The following is a 17,822-nucleotide window of genomic DNA, read 5'->3' on the forward strand; positions in this document are numbered from 1 at the left end:
TGGACGTAGAGCTTATCACACCTGATCATCATGTGGTGTCTGGGCACGATGGACTTTGGCAACGGTGCATACTCAGGGAGAACACTTTTATCTTGAAATTTAGTGAGAGATCATCTTATAATGCTACCGTCAATCAAAGCAAGATAAGATGCATAAAGGATAAACATCACAGGCAATCAATATAAGTGATATGATATGGCCATCATCATCTTGTGCTTGTGATCTCCATCTTCGAAGCACCATCATGATCACCATCGTCTCCGGTGCGACACCTTGATCTCCATCGTAGCATCGTTGTCGTTTCGCCACCTATTGCTTCTACGACTATCGCTACCGCTTAGTGATAAAGTAAAGCAATTACAGGGCGATTGCATTGCATACAATAAAGCGACAACCATATGGCTCCTGCCAGTTGCCGATAACTCGGTTACAAAACATGATCATCTCATACAATAAAATATAGCATCACGTCTTGACCATATCACATCACAACATGCCCTGCAAAAACAAGTTAGACGTCCTCTACTTTGTTGTTGCAAGTTTTACGTGGCTGCTACGGGCTGAGCAAGAACCGTTCTTACCTACGCATCAAAACCACAACGATAGTTTGTCAAGTTAGTGCTGTTTTAACCTTCTCAAAGACCGGGCGTAGCCACACTCGGTTCAACTAAAGTTGGAGAAACTGACACCCGCCAGCCACCTGTGTGCAAAGCACGTCGGTAGAACCAGTCTCATGTAAGCATACGCGTAATGTCGGTCCGGGTCGCTTCATCCAACAATACCGCCGAACCAAAGTATGACAAGCTGGTAAGCAGTATGACTTGTATCGCCCACAACTCACTTGTGTTCTACTCGTGCATATAACATCAACGCATAAAACCTAGGCTCGTATGCCACTGTTAGGGAACGTAGTAATTTCAAAAAAATTCCTACGCACACACAAGATCATGGTGATGCATAGCAACGAGAGGGGAGAGTGTGTCCAAGTACCCTTGTAGACCGAAAGCGGAAGCATTAAAACAACGTGGTTGATGTAGTCGTACATCTTCACGGCCCGACCGATCAAGCACCGAAACTACGGCTCCTCCGAGTTCTTGCACACGTTCAGCTCGATGACGTCCCTCGAACTCCGATCCAGCCGAATGTCGAGGGAGAGTTTCGTCAGCACAACGGCGTGGTGACGATCTTGATGTTCTACCGTCGTAGGGCTTCGCCTAAGCACCGCTACAATATTATCGAGGAGGACTATGGTGGAGGGGGGCACCGCACACGGGTAAGAGATCAAGAGATCAATTGTTGTGTCTAGAGGTGCCCCCTGCCCCCGTATATAAAGGAGCCAGGGGGAGGGGCTCGGCCGGCAAGGAGGGGCGCTCTAGGAGGAGTCCTCCTCCCACCGGGAGTAGGACTCCCCCCTTCCTTGTTGGAGTAGGGGAGGAGAGGGAAGGAGAGAGGGGGGAAAGGAAAGGGGGGGTGGCACCGCCCCCCTCCTTGTCCAATTCGGACTTGGGAGGGGGGGGGGGAGGGGCGTGCGGCTGCCCCTTGGCCGCCTCTCCTCTTCCATCACTTGGGCCCATGAGTCGAATTAACCTCCGGGGAGGGGGGTTACGATAACCCCCGGTACTCCGGTATATATCCGATAACCCCCGAAACCATTCCGGTGTCCGAATATAGTCGTCCAATATATCAATCTTCATCTCTCGACCATTTCGAGACTCCTCGTCATGTATGTGATCACATCCGGGACTCTGAACAATCTTTGGTACATCAAAACTCATAAACTCATAATATAACTGTCATTGAAACCTTAAGCGTGCGGACCCTACGGGTTCAAGAACAATGTAGACATGACCGAAACACGTTTCTGGTCAATAACCAATAGCGGAACCTGGATGCTCATATTGGCTCCCACATATTCTACGAAGATCTTTATCGGTCAAACCACATAACAACATACGTTGTTCCCTTTGTCATCGGTATGTTACTTGCCCGAGATTTGATCGTCGGTATCTCAATACCTAGTTCAATCTCGTTACCGGCAAGTCTCTTTACTCGTTATGTAATACATCATCTCACAACTAACTCATTAGTCACATTGCTTGCAAGGCTTATAGTGATGTGTATTACCGAGAGGGCCCCAGAGATACCTCTCCGACAATCGGAGTGACACATCCTAATCTCGAAATATGCCAACCCAACAAGTACCTTTGGAGACACCTGTAGAGCACCTTTATAATCACCCAGTTACGTTGTGACATTTGGTAGCACACAAAGTGTTCCTCCGGTAAACGGGAGTTGCATAATCTCATAGTCACAGGAACATGTATAAGTCATGAAGAAAGCAGTAGCAACATACTAAACGATCAAGTGCTAAGCTAACGGAATGGGTCAAGTCAATCACATCATTCTGTCAATGATGTGATCCCGTTAATCAAATGACAACTCTTTTGTCCATGGCTAGGAAACATAACCATCTTTGATAAACGAGCTAGTCAAGTAGAGGCATACTAGTGACACTCAGTTTGTCTATGTATTCACACATGTATCATGTTTCCGGTTAATACAATTCTAGCATGAATAATAAACATTTATCATGATATAAGGAAATAAATAATAACTTTATTATTTCCTCTAGGGCATATTTCCTTCAGGTTCCTCACCAACCTACGCCCCTCGGAAGGTAGCACCTCCCAATACCAGCCCGGCGGAGCCCAGTCCCGGACATGGCCCCTCTGATCAAGCCGGCCTCCTCCGCCAAGTCAACGACGAGGATGCGGGATAGGCATCGTCGACGTCGATCGATGCGGGATTAATTGCTTGAACTAAAAAGAATAGTTTTATTAATTTTCTTACTAAAAATAAACTACTTCTATATATAGTAAAATAAATTAGTTCTATTAATTTTCTTGCTAAAAATAAACTACTTCTATATATAGTAAAATAAAGTAGTTTTATTAAATTTACTATTCAACTACTAAGCACTTACTATAAATAAATAAAATAAAGTAGTACTAACTAAAAATAAACTACTTCTATATATAGTAAAATTTAATAAAGTAGTTTTATTAAATCAACTAGTTCAAGTACTAAGAACTAACCTAAAATCTATATCTACTAACCTAAATAAAAAATTAATACATATATGAAAAAAACATATATAAAAAAAATGCTATGAACATTATATTCATACATACATAGCCACATCCATTCATCATATAGCTACCATATTATTCATACAAACAAAAAAAATGTAATGAACAAAAAATTAATATAAATTATATGGAAAAAAACACGGAACAGAGCCGTGGTGGCGGTGCGGCTCTCATTGGGGGCGGCCGGTGAGGGCGACAGCGGGGGAGGCAAGGGCTTCGGCGACGACCACTGTGGGGGGCGGGGGCCAGGGCGGGGGCGACAGCGGCGACGGTGGGGGTCATGGCGTGGCCGAGCACGCTCGAGGGTGGCGGAGGGCAACGACGTGGGCGGCGGACAGCGTCGGCGTGGGCACGGGCGACAGCGACGGCGGCGGGGCAGCCTGGCGGCGTTGAGGAGTGGTCGACGCGTCGGGGGCAACTGGCGAGGGAAATCTGAAAATTTCCTAAATGCTGGCTTATATAGCAAAGGGTTTGGTTCCGGTTGGTGGCACCAACCGGAACCAATGCCCTCCTTTAGTCCCGGTTGGTGCCACCAACTGGGACCAAAGGTCTCTTTTCAGCAGCCCAAAGGGCGGGAAGCAGAGGGCTTTGGTCCCGGTTGGTGGCACCAACCAGGACGAAAGGGGGGCATTGGTCCCGGTTGGTGCCACGAACTGGGACCAAAGGTTTGCATTGGACCGGGTTCGTGGCACCAACCGGGACCAATGTCCTGCGGCTAGCCGCGGTGCGGTGGGATGTTTAGTCCCACCTCGCTAGCCGAGGAGCGACACGACCAGTTTATAAGCCCTGCCCCGCCAGCTCCATTGAGCTCCTCTCAACTGCAGGCCTCTGGGCCTAATCTCCCACTGCTATGCATGTGGGCCCACTGGGCCTTCTGCGGGCCTGAATGCTGGCCCATGGATGGGTTTCTAGTCGTATTCGGGCCGTGGTGGCCTAGTAGGTGGCATTTCTTTTATTTTTTCGCAGTTTTTTTATTTTCTTTTTTGTTTTATTTATTTTATTTTGTTTCTACTTACAACAAAATACTTACTGTTGCTATTTTATTTATTTCAGGAAAATTCTTTTTGCTTATAATGTTTTGAACCGAAAATACTTCGGTAGTTTTAGGTCCATAAATTTTATTTATGTTATTAAAGTTTATTTTATTTTATTTTATTTTGTTTCTACTTATATATTTTATTAAAGTTTATTTTATTTTATTTGGTTTCTACTTACATCATCAATTTTCATCCCTTTCTGACTTTATTTGTTATTTTTCATGCATTTACTTATTATTTTGAGCTATAAGACCCTGAAATTAAAAAGCATTTCAAATGAACTCTAAAAAGGTTGGAATTTGGCATGGTATCATCATTTCATCCACATAGCATGTGCAAGAAAGTTGAGAGGGTTACGACAAAAATTGGATGCACTTCGTGTACAAAACGGACAATCTCTTTCGAAGTATCAGGATTCATACGAAAACTCGTCCGTTGCAAAGGGATTTCATTTTTAAAACTTATTTGAACTCCTGACTTTTTGTGTGTTCAAAATACACCATTCAAAGCCACATCATCAATTTTCAACCCTTTCTGACTTCATTTGTTATTTTTCATGCATTTATTGATTATTTTGAGCTATAAAACCCTGAAATTGAAAAGCAATTCAAATGAAATCTGGAAAGGTTGAAAGTTGGCATGGTATCATCATTTCATCCACATAGAATGTGCAAGAAAGTTGAGAGGGTTACAGCAAGAACTGGATGCACTTCATGTACAACCCTTTCTGACTTCGAAGTATCAGGATTTCATACAGAAACTTGTCTGTTACAACATGCATTTCAAATGAACTACGAAAAGGTTGAAAGTTGGCATGGTATCATCATAATAGTTGTGGAGAGAAAGTCTTCACTTTTTCTTCTCTTGTTTCCTTTCCTTATTGCGCTGTAACCATGGATAATCTTCATCATTTATCAGGATGCTTGGGTCAGCCTTGACTTTGAAGGGAGGAATTTCATGAAACTTTTCATAATCTTCAGACATGTCTGTCTTGCCCTCCACTCCCACGACGTCCCTTTTTCCTGAAAGAACTATGTGGCGCTTTGGCTCATCGTATGATGTATTCGCTACCTTGTCTTTTCTTTTTCTCAGTTTGGTGGACATGTCCTTCACATAGATAACCTGTGCCACATCATTGGCTAGGACGAATGGTTCGTTAGTGTACCCAAGATTGTTCATATCCACTGTTGTCATTCCGTACTGTGGGTCTACCTGTACCCCGCCTCCTGACAGATTGACCCATTTGCACTTAAACAAAGGGACCTTAAAATCATGTCTGTAGTCAAGTCACTACTAGAAATACCACTACTAATGGCGCACCTAATATGGCCATTAATGGCGCATCACTGGTGCGCCATTGATAGCACGCCATTAGTAATTTTTACTAATGGCGCACCACCCGGTGCGCCATTAGTATCTGGTATACTAATGGCGCACCACCTGGTGCGCCATTAGTATATGCGAGGGTGCGCCATTAGTATGCCTCCCAGGGGGCATGTATACCCAGGTGCTTTGGCATACTAATGGCGCACCACCTCTGGATGCGCCATTAGTAACCGCAGCATACTAATGGCGCACTACCCGGTGATGCGCCATTAGTATGCACTGTCATACTAATGGCGCACTGTCGTGTGATGCGCCATTAGTATGAATATTAGGTTTTTTTTATTTTTTTATTTTCTGTTTTTTGCATAGGTTACAAAATGTATAATTTGACAAAATATAGACAGCACACATCAACAATAGATTCATCAAATACAATAGAAGATTAGTCTTTGAATACAATTCATCATATTAGTCTCCGAATACAATTCATCATATTAGTCTCCGAATTAAAAAGACCGAACAAAGATAGAACATTATATTACAAGTCTCGAGACCGCGAGTAGCGAGTTTGTCTTCGCATTACAAGTCGATATCGATCATCTAAACTACCATCACATAGAAGAGAGCTGCGGTCATCACGATGAGCATCATCACGATGAAACTCGTCTTCATCCGGTTCCTCCAACGCTCCCTCCCCTCTCCCGCTAGATAGCGGGCGTATCTAGATTCGGCCTCGGCCCTAGTGGTGTACCCTTTGTAACTGTTACCGCTGAATCGGTGAACCTGTCTCCGACACTCCTCCCAGTCATCGTAGACTCCGGGAACCTTACCCTTGTACACGACATACGTCGGCATCGCTATGCACTAGCCAAACGAAACGTTAGTACCAATTCACAGACAATACATAAGCAATATATAATTATGCAACAGAACGATCGGAAGAGAAAAGCAAGACATTAATAGCATCGATTACATCTAAGTTGAACGACTCTCGAAACCAAAGAGACATACTACAAGTTCATTAATGTTTAATTACAACATGAGCCAATCGATGTTTCAGAACTAGACAACTCGACTCAAGGGACCGGAGCGTGGATGAAGCCGCTGTCTATCGTGGGAGTCATGAAAGAACGGGCGTTGTCATCCTGCATTTGTAGCATTGTGTCGATGTCACTGTTGGACGGTTGATTTCTGAGGTAGAACTGCCCCGAGGTACGAAGGACATCTTGATGGATGATTTCCGCAAACTCCGACTGGATGCGAAATAATTCTTGTCGGAGGTCCGCGTCCTGGATTGCCGACACGCTCGCGGCCCAATCTTGGAGTTTACTCGGTAGCAGAAGTTGATGATGGTCTCGTACGATCGCCCGCATGTGATGGATGGCGTAGTAGGCACCCTTCTGACCGCCAGGCGGCTGCTTGACGCAGCAGAACGTCGTATTGTGGGAGAACACGTGCTTGCCGTACTTACGAATAGGCCTGGTGAAGGTGCCTCCAGATTGGGCGTAGCCGGGGAGAACATCATCAAGAACCTTCTTGACATTTGTGTAGTCTACGTTCGACTGACGGTCCGGGTCAAAATACGTGGCCATGGAATATTTGGGGCTTAGGAGGATGAGCGTGCAACGTGTGTCACTGCAGAAAACACGGAACGTTAAAAGAAAAACGATCGAAAAGTAAGAATTCATATGTTACGGGCCGGTTGAGGGGAGGACTTACTCGGGAAAGTAAGGCACGAGGAAGTTATCCTTATCTTGGTTTGCCAGAATGACGCCTTCGAGGTAAGAACTCGCGACTTGCCGGTCCCCAGCACTGCCCAAGATCTTGGCACGCATGTAGAAGGGGTCGACTATCACGATGTCCGGGGTCTTGTCGCGAATGATCCGCATCTCCATACTCAGCGAAAATAGCCGAACGAAGGTGTAGTGCAGCGGATGAAGGTTAAACATAGCAAAGATGTCATCAAACCGCAGGACGATCGTACCCCCGATGTCGCCATCCACAAAGCCCTTGCCCTCTGGCACCTTGGCCACGAAAACCGGGTATGCCACATCCTTCTCTCTGAGACTCCGCATAGCACCGGTTGCAGCATTGAGCATATTTGGTGGTAGCATCGCCCTACCCGCCACATGCACCCTCCTCGAGATATCCTGCGGTGAAGGTGGCCTGTCCTGAGCACGGATCGTACTCGGTGCCAGCTGGCTCGCACCCTTCTTAGTCTTTCTTTTGCGTGCCTTCTTCTTCTCCTGTAATGGGACCGAGTTCTGCTCACAGACCGCCTTCTTGAGTGTGTTGGGGCTGATAATATTTCGCACCTCGCCTATCTGAGGCTCGGTGAAGTCGGCAGCTGGAGGCGTCTCCTGAGAGCTGAACGCCAGACGGCGCCTGTTGCAACTTGGCTTCTCCGCGGTACGAGCTAGATCGCACACGTCTTTTGTTGGGTTTGGTTCTTGAGAAGGAGGCCCCATGAAGTCGCCATCGTACCCATGCTCGGCAAAGTACTGATCAACGTTGCCAAATGTATCATCGTCGTCGTCGTCGTCGTTCTGATCCTGTGCCATATGCATGTTTGGATCCAGTGGCATAGGGATGTCCGGCACCGTTACGGCGGTCTTGCCATGGGGCCGACTTGGCGCCGGCACGACTGGCGGTGTTGTCTTTGGGGTGGTGTCCCCCGCCCCCAAACGAATCTGGCTCTTCGGCCAAAGCAGGGGCCAGCTCAGGCAGGCGCTGAGGGTCATCACGTCATCATCGTCGGCCCCGACGGGTCGAATCGGAGGTAACAAGTCGTCGCAGCCTGGCAGCACCCGAACCAGTTGAACCCTAAACAAGTTGGGTGGCATCTGGGTACCGTGGAACAAGGGGTTGCCCGGTTGCACCTTGAGGGTGCGGAGCACGATCGGGCGCCGGTCCTTCCGTTGCCTCTTCGGCTGGCTGCTATCTGTGCGTGCGCCGCCATCATTAGTGGTGGCATCCTCGGCGGCACCATCAGTGGTGGCATCAGTGTGGTCATCCTCGGCGGCACCATCCGTGGTCTCAGGATCGGTGGGGAAGGCGGCGGCCTCATACAAGTGAGGTTGTTCCTCCATCTCCTGGGACAGCTCCCAGAATGCCTTGCCGCCCGAACCCCCGGCCTCATCGTTGTGGGCCATGTTTCTCTCTAAATAGAAACAAAGTTTGGTCAAAAAGTTGGTTATTGTCAAGGAACAAGATCATGGTCTCATCATTTAGGGTTTGTTGACACCGAGGCATCCTAAAATCTAAGCTTTTATCATTGAGGGTTTTTCGACGCCAAGGCACCCTAAAAGCCTAACTTTTCATCATTTCGGTTTTTATCGACACCGAGGCACCCTAAAAGCCATGCATTAGTCACAAGTACGCCGGGGCACTTGATCCTACTTAATTAACTACTAAGATACCCCGGCCTATGCATTAGTCACAAGTACCCCATATGTCCTATTTTTAGCAAAGTCATGCTAAAATTCACGGAAAATTTCAGCATGACCTTTGCTGAAAATAGGACATATGGAGTACCCGAATTTGCCGGAACGGAAGTTAATCGACATTCCGGCAAACTCAAGGGCCTCTCGGGGTACCTGCAAAATCATCACGACACGATGGTCGGAGACAAAACCCAGCAAACTAGCAAAATCATCACAAATTGTTTTCTGTTAAAGATGATCATCATCTTTACAAGTCTTTCTCAATGTGATCACAAGTAATTCAGAGGCATCACAAGTAATTCAGAGCATCACAAGGCATTAGTAGTTCAGTACATGAACAAGTTTTACAAACCCATATAAGAACAAGTGAATTCTAGTCCCATTGACACTCCTGGTTTTCTACAAACACCAAGTACTAGGGCACACAAAAGTTCTGAAATTTGTGTGCCTAACTGAATTAACTGAATTTTCAGTAACCGAATAAACTGAATTTTCAAAACTGCAAGAATACAATCGAGAAAAATCCAACAGCACTAGAACTGAGCTGATTGACAGTAGTTTTGTTCACTGTTATGAAGAGAAACTTCTTCTTGTAAGAAAGGACTTCACGTGTGGTTTGGAATATTCAGAAATCAAGTTGATATATAAAACCATATAGAGGTAGGTATGCTACAAGTCTACAACATATATACTAATTAATCAACTGCAATCAGGAGACAGTTTCTTCTTCTAAGTCCATCTCACGGTTCGCAGAATTAAGAAAAATACATCAAAATTAGAGACTTTAGGCAAAATACATCAAAATCAGGAGACAGTTTCTTCTTCTAATTATCCAGTTTCTTAAGGCAAATGGATTGCTAGGTCAGTACCGGGACTACTATAGCATAGTCATGCTGAGCAAGAAGGTATTTGTGGAGAAGTTCATATGCCCTCACAAGGAAGCTGCACCACACCTCGCTGAAGACTATGCAACCGCTTGCAAAGGGGAAATGCCGTCTAATTTTGGAATAGCCTCAGAAAATTGGCCTAACTGGATGTTGGCTATCTTTTATAGTGTCTCTGTTACATGCCAGTTTGGTCATTGCTAACTCTTGATGTAACTGATATTTTGATTCCTGAACCCCCGATATGCTGTTGTGGTTAATCCTAAGAGAAGATTTTGAACAATGAGAAGTCCATGGATATGTTGTGTTTCTGACTTCCGTTGAGGATCATGGAAATTGGATATGTGAGTGGTCGGTGGACCAACTTTTCACTAAAAATAACAGAAGAGTCCTTTGTTTTCCACTAAAATTATCAGTGTCATCTGGTTTCATGGCAATATTTATCTAGCATGTTCCGTATTGATTTCATTGTATTTTCTGTTCCATCATATTTCAGTTAGTACTAAGGTTCTTTTTTTAGGGAACTCAGTTAGTACTCAGTTTACAGAAACGGTTCGATGTCTATCATATACAACCATTTTCCCTGTTATAAAAGACATGAAAGATCACAACAATATTGATCTGAAAAGAACAGAAAAAAAGAGAAATAGTATGTATGCAGTGAAAAATATATATTTATTCATGAATTAGTAAAAGTTATACCTGGGTGATGAAGTGCCCACCAGTGTGGTGATTCTACCTTGCTTTCTCAGCCGTGGGTGATGAAGTGCCTCTGTTCTGTTGTGTCTGCAGTGGTATGGAGATGAATGAATTGGTATTAGGTTCAAATATGATCGATGGATACTCTAACTGTCCCAGAAATATTGAGTTTACTTGATCAAAATTGGAGGTTAAGATAGCTTGAATTTTTCGCTGGGATTAGACTTACGTTTTATTCAAAAATTCCAGCTAACTCTCTCTCAAACAAAAGAAAAATGAATCTAATTAGTCTGTTGTAAATTTTCTGCTGCACTTGTGCACATAAGTTATTCACCTGGTCTGTTACTGAGGAGTATCTCCATTTCATTTAACCGTCACAACCACAAATGCCAAATTTTCAACTCCTAGCAAGAAGAAAAGGAAGTTCACTTGGTTAAATGGAACCATGGTTCGCCTACCTTGAAATTGATGTACCAGGAGGCTAGGAGGATGCCTTTAGATGTTTGGTTTTGGTGAGCCACCAATAAAAGCTTGCTGATGGGATGCAAAGACTAAGGTAAAGAATTGTCAACTGTTTAAGTGAGGTAGAAGGTTATGCCTACTGTACTGCCAGCTTAAATATAATGCCTATTTCATCAAAAAGAAAAATGTAATGCCTAAGATCCACTATCCTGAACCATCTTAGAACAATTACTGCTGTCGATATTTTTTAGTTTCAAACTTCAAAATGATAGCTATACTGTTCTGAATTGCGTGACAATGACACGTCCCGATCAGAAGGAGATGGAGGACAAGCCGTGGTGGAGGGGAGGACTGGGGAACTGGCAATCATCATCACAAGCCAAGGCTGCGAGCCTTTTGGCCACCCTATTGTGCTGTGTGGCTTTGTCAGTGACTCATCAGCGCCCTATGCAGCATTGCTTGCTACCTTCCAACTGTTCCAGGTATCTCTGATACAATACATAATTAGTTTCCAACAAACAAATAAAGCTAAGTATCTCTGGTAGGACACAATCCCAAAAGTTCAAATGATTTCTTGAGTAGTACGTACTAGTTACAATGCCCACATTGTAGTTTTTAATTTGCAACAGTGTACTTTGCAGTAGTTTATGCTTGGCTATTCCTTTTGGATGTGCAGATAGGAGTATAGGACGGTCATCTAACCATCTTCACCACAACAAAAAGCTTTGGATGATTTCTACTCCATTGGCCGGCCATGTGTAAGCTCAAAGAAAAGCAATCATTTTCCATGGGAGTGGTACATCAAAGAACCATGGGAGTGGTACATCACAGAGCCTTTGTTTTGAAGCCAAGGCATGGCGAGATGCAGCGTGGAGCAGAAGTTGGCAGAGGCATGGAGATCGAGCAATGTGTGCGAGGTAGGTGAAATCATGCATGACCCTAATTTATAACACCAGATTGGAATGAATATTTTGCACAGGAGAGGGTATGGTCAAGTAGTGTGTACTTTGAGTGGAATCAAATCTGCCACCAAGTCAGTGCCACCCTAGCACACCATTCATCAGCACAGCGCCGTACGCTCACCCCTGCCCCCACACACAATAGTTTGTTCACTCAATGTGGTGTAGCAATGCCATATGATGCTTCCCAGTCCCAGCAACACTTGTCAAGATCAATCAATGGTGGAAGCATTCTTGATCTTTTGGTCACACAGCTAGTAGTAGAACAGAGCTTCTGATCCATTCACATGAATGAAGAAGAGATGAACATGGTCGTACCTTGGGGGTGTGGACGGGGCGGGGTCGAGGTGGTGTGGACGGGGCGGGGTCGAGGTGGGGCAGCGGCGTCGGGGCGGGGTCGAGGCGGCGTCGGGGCGGCGGGGCAGCGTCCGGGCGGCGGGGTCGGGGCGGCGTCCGGGCGGCGGGGTCGGGCGGCGTCCGGGGCGGCGTCCGGGCGGCGGGTCGGGGCGGCGTCCGGGCGGCGGGGTCGGGGCGGGGTCGAGGCGGCGTCGGCGCGGCGTCCGGGCGGCGAGGAGAGGGCGAGGGAGGGAGAGGGCGAGGGCGAGGGCGAGGGCAGCGGCGGCGGCGGCGGTGGATCGAGAGGGAGAGAACTGGCGAGGGGGATCGGGCGAAGGGGGATCGGGCGAAGGGGGATCGGGCGAAGGGGGGCCACAATACTAATGGCGCACCTCACCGTGGTGCGCCATTAGCATGTCCATACTAATGGCGCACCTCACCGTGGTGCGCCATTAGTATTTTTTTTATTTCAACTCGAGCCAAAAGGTTATGTAGTACCAGAACCTATCTATGTCAAGCCCACTCTACTAGCTCGACTGGTCAGCAGCCAGTTCTCACACCAGGAGGTCCTGGGTTCGACTCCCAGGCTCCACAAATTTTTTTTAGCATTTAAAAAGCTGTTTGATACTTATTTATGTTTAAATATGTTCAAACTTGTTTAAATAATAACAGTAATATTTTTTTATAAGACAGTAGCATTTAAAAAGCTGTTTGATACTAATTTTTTTATAAGACGGTGCGCGGGGTGCGGGGGGTCGGCGGCGGCGGTTGAGTAGGGGAATCGAGGGTGCGGGGGGTCGGCGGCGGCGGCCGGTGGACTGGGGGGTGCTCGGCGGCGAGGGGGGCCGGATCTGGCGAGGTGGGATAGCGATCGAGATGGAGGGGGATCGAGATCGAGTGTCCATGAAATTTAAAAATATTCATGATAGTTCAAAAAGTACCCATGAAATACAATCGAGAAATGAAGGCTACGATTTAAATACAATCGATCTTAGCTAGCTATCTGTTCACAATCTTCTTGCCCTTCTTTTTCGCAAATGGAGTTCTTCTGTGGAACGGACGTCCTTTAGGTAGGGTGGTCCTGCTTCTTCTTGTGGTGTATGCTGCTACTTCATCATCGTCGTCATGTTCGATCCTCGGGTCGCCGTACTTGTCGAAGTCTTGCTCATTGGCTACTCCATCCATTCCGATGATCTTCCTTTTGCCTCTCCTCACGACAACACGACTGGGCTTTGGCGGGTCGGTAATGAAGAAGCATTGGTCCACTTGGGAAGCCAGTACCCATGGCTCATTTTTCGCGGTGACGTTTGCGCCCGCGGTCTTGGATTTGGCTTCGGGTATAACCATGGTGGTGAAATACCGGTCTTCTTTTATGACGTTCTTGGCCCATCTGACACGGAACATCGGGACCTTCTCTCCAGCGTAGCTCAGCTCCCAGATCTCCTCGATCCTTCCGTAGTATCTGTCCTTGTCGTTACCGGTGTAGGATTCCATCGTTACCCCGGAGTTCTGATAACCATCGCTCTTCATGTCCTTGGCCTCGGTGTAGAATGTGTAGCCGTTGATATCGTACGCCTCATAGGTCATCAGGTTGTGCTCGGCGCCCTGTGACAAGGCGAATATGAGTTGTTCTTCCGCGGAAGAATCCTCATGTAAAGGGTACGACAGAAGCTTATGCTTGAACCAACGCGTGAAACATGAGTTGTGCTCTTTGAGTGTATCTCCGTCCGTCCTCTGTTGGCCTCGGTCATTGTACGTCTTTTTAATAAAGGTTTTGTGCTCTACCACCCAAGGATCGACCACGTCTATGTGTTGTAGCGCGACTAGGTTTGCTCTTTCAAAGTCGGCGAGTCGACCCTCGAAGTCGACATGCATTTCGCGGCGACCCTCACGGTGACCCCATCCAGCGAGCCTGCCGAGGTGCCTGTTGACGGGCAGACCAACGGGGTTCTCGATGCCTAGATAATTCGTGCAGTAGGAGATGCACTCTTCGGTCAGAAAGCCCCTGGCTATGCTTCCTTCTGGACGTGACATGTTGCGAACGTATCCTTTGATGACACCATTCATCCTTTCGAACGGCATCATGCTGTGCAGGAACGTCGGCCCGAGTTGGATGATATCCTCCACTATATGGACCAGCAGATGCACCATAACGTCGAAGAATGCGGGCGGGAAGTACATCTCAAGCTCGCATAGTATCACCACGATCTCTTCCTGTAGCCTTCTGAGTTGCCTCACGCCAATCGACTTCCGAGAGATGACGTCGAAGAAGTTGCATAGGCCAAATAGCGTTTCACGGACGTGCGCGTCCATGATCCCACGGATTGCAACTGGAAGTATCTGCGTCATCAGCACGTGACAGTCGTGAGACTTCATCCCGCTGAACTTCTGCTTCGCTGGGTCTAGGTATCTGCTTATCTTCCCCGCGTAACCGTAAGGAAGTTTTACTCCTAGGAGGCAGGTGAAAAACTGCTCGATCTCCTCCTGACTTAGAGTGAAGCACGCGGGAGGGTAGTCATTTCCGGTCTTCTTGGCCTTTTTGCCTTTGCGACGACTTTCTGTGTCCTGCTTCGCCTCATCATCATCATCATCATCATCATCATCATCATCATCATCATCATCATCATATATAGCGTGAAGCTCCTGCCTGATGCCCATTGATTTCAAGTCTGCCCTTGCTTTCGGCCCATCTTTGGTCCTCTCTGGCATGTTGAGCAGGGTACCAAGCAGACTCTCGCACACGTTCTTCGTGATATGCATGACATCAAGGCTGTGAGGCACACGGTGGATCTTCCAGTACGGCAAGTCCCAGAAAACAGACCTCGTTTTCCATACCTTCAGCAGCGGCTCTGGCGCCTTTCGCTTCTTTCCCGGCTCTGGCGCCTTTTGCTTCTTTCCCGGCAGTGGGCAGTCTTTCCAATTTTTCAACAGCTTGTCTATTTCCTCGCCGCTCCTCGTACACGGGCGTTTTCGGGGTTCGGTTTCACCATCGAACAGATCCTTGCGTTTCCTCCACGGGTCATCGTCGCGAAGCCACCTTCGATGTCCCATGAACACGGTTTTCGAAGACCCGGGATCTCTATCTAGCTGGCGATACGTTGTGTCATCCATGCACCTTACGCATCCAGAAAATCCGTGGACTACCTGCCCCGCAAGATATCCGTAACCGAGATAGTCGTGCACCGTCGTGAGCAGTGCGGCTCTCATAGGGAAATATTCTTTCTCTGCGGCGTCCCACGTATTGGCTGGCGTTTTCCACAGCGTGTCAAGCTCCTCTTTCAGCAGCCCCAGATACAGATTGATGTCGTTCCCTGGTTGTTTCGGCCCTTCAATTAGCATACTCATGTGAATGTACTTCCTCTTCATGCACAACCAGGGGGGAAGGTTGTACATCCACACAAACACAGGCCAGGTGCTATGTGTGCTTCTCTGGCTGCCAAACGGATTGACTCCATCGGTGCTCGCGCCCAGCACGATGTTCCTTGGATCGTTCCCAAATTCTGGGTATTCGAAGTTCAATGCTTGCCACTGGCTCGCATCCTTAGGGTGACTCAGCATCTTGTCTTTTTTATCTATCTCCGGATCATTTGCGTCATCTTCTCGCTTCTTCTCCTCCCTATCCGCGTGCCAACGCAGGAGCTTTGCTACCTTAGGATCCGCGAAATACCGCTGCAGACGAGGAGTGATCGGAAAGTACCACACCACTTTTCGAGGAGCTTTCTTCCTCTTCTTGTATCGAGTGACACCGCACACCGGACATATTGTAGACTCCGCGTGCTCGTCCCGATAAATGATGCAATTGTTCATGCACACATGGTATTTCACGTGCGGTAAATCCAGAGGACACACGATTTTCTTTGCCTCCTCCAAACTGGTCGGGCACTTGTTCCCCTTGGGAAGACGTTCGTGCCAGAATGACATGTTCTCGTCGAAGCATGCGTCGGTCATTTTGTGTTTTACCTTCATCTCCAGGGCCATGAGCGTTACTTTCAGGCGGGTATCCTCGGGCCTGCATCCTTCATACAATGGAGTAACCGCGTCTAACTCAAGTTGATCCATCTTGGCTTTCTCTCGGGCGGCAGCTCTTGCGTTATCCGTCTGCTTGAGAAGCAGCTCTTGAATATGAGGGTCCTGCACCCAGCCCATCGATGGTCCAGCGTCGTCTGCTCCGCCGGCATCATCATCTTCATGATCATGCCCGTCGCCTGCTCCGGCATCTTCCTCATCATCATGTCCTGCATCTTCTACATGATGACTGTGTACAGCATCACAGTCGTGATCATCTCCTGGGGATTCTTCGTCTTCTCGCCCGCCCGAGCCGCGGTGGTTGTCTTGCTGCCCTTCCTCATTTCTTGCCCGGCCCGCATGGACGACTTCGTAGTCATCTTCATCACCTTGCCACCGATAGCCATCCATGAAACCACGCAACAGCAGGTGGTCCCGCACCTGCCCGGAATCCGGGTCCGCAATAAGGCTCTTCAGCTTGCATCTTCGACACGGACATCTTATCTCCGTCTCGTTCTTTTGAAGCATCTCGGCCTTCGCGGACCTCAAAAACCTATTCACGATGCCTTCGGTCATCGTGCGGACCATGGTCGCCTGCGGGGTAGAGCAAAACGATATTTTAGAACCAAACAAAAATTTGGCATGACTTTCCCTAAAAATAGGACCAAAAAGAATGCTTAATGCCAAAATTCTCGCCGAAACGGAAATGAATCAACATTCCGGCAAAATATTGGCAACTATCGCATATCAAATACCGGTACACCTCCAAACACAAACACATATGCAACACCACAAACATATGCAACACCACGAACATACATAGATCTAGCTAGGCCGTAAAAAGTGCATGTGCACATTGTTGTAAGGAGAACAACCTAAATATAGCTTCCCCCCTTACTTACCTATTAAAACAAGGTAATTTAACCACTTAATTTGAATGAATCTATGGTGGAAATGAGGTGAAAAAGAGGAGGCACCCGAGACAAGGAGGAGGTGGAGAGAATGAAGTGGGGAGAAAGTGAGTGTGTGGGTAGGAGAGGCTGTCCCAAATATCTTGTTGCTGCCCACTTACTAATGGCGCACCCCTTGCATGGTGCGCCATTAGTAGTTACAACTACTAATGGCGCACTTAAGCAGGATGCGCCATTAGTATGTTTGGATAGGCGCACTAGTTCAAAAAAAAATTCTATACTAATGGCGCACCCACTGCCTGGTGCGCCATTAGTAGTTACAACTACTAATGGCGCACTTGGGCAGGATGCGCCATTAGTATGTTTGGATAGGCGCACTAGTTCAAAAAAAAATTTCTATACTAATGGCGCACCTACTGCCTGGTGCGCCATTAGTAGTTACAACTACTAATGGCGCACTTTTCCCGGATGCGCCATTAGTATGTTTGGACAGGCGCACTAGTTAAAAAAAAATTGATACTAATGGCGCACCCGTAGCATGGTGCGCCATTAGTAGTTTAAACTCTAATGGCGCATCAGACTGTGGTGCGCCATTAGTATATACTAATGGC

This window comes from Triticum aestivum, chromosome 6B (genome assembly GCF_018294505.1).
Source record: "Triticum aestivum cultivar Chinese Spring chromosome 6B, IWGSC CS RefSeq v2.1, whole genome shotgun sequence".
Taxonomy (NCBI): Eukaryota; Viridiplantae; Streptophyta; class Magnoliopsida; order Poales; family Poaceae; genus Triticum; species Triticum aestivum.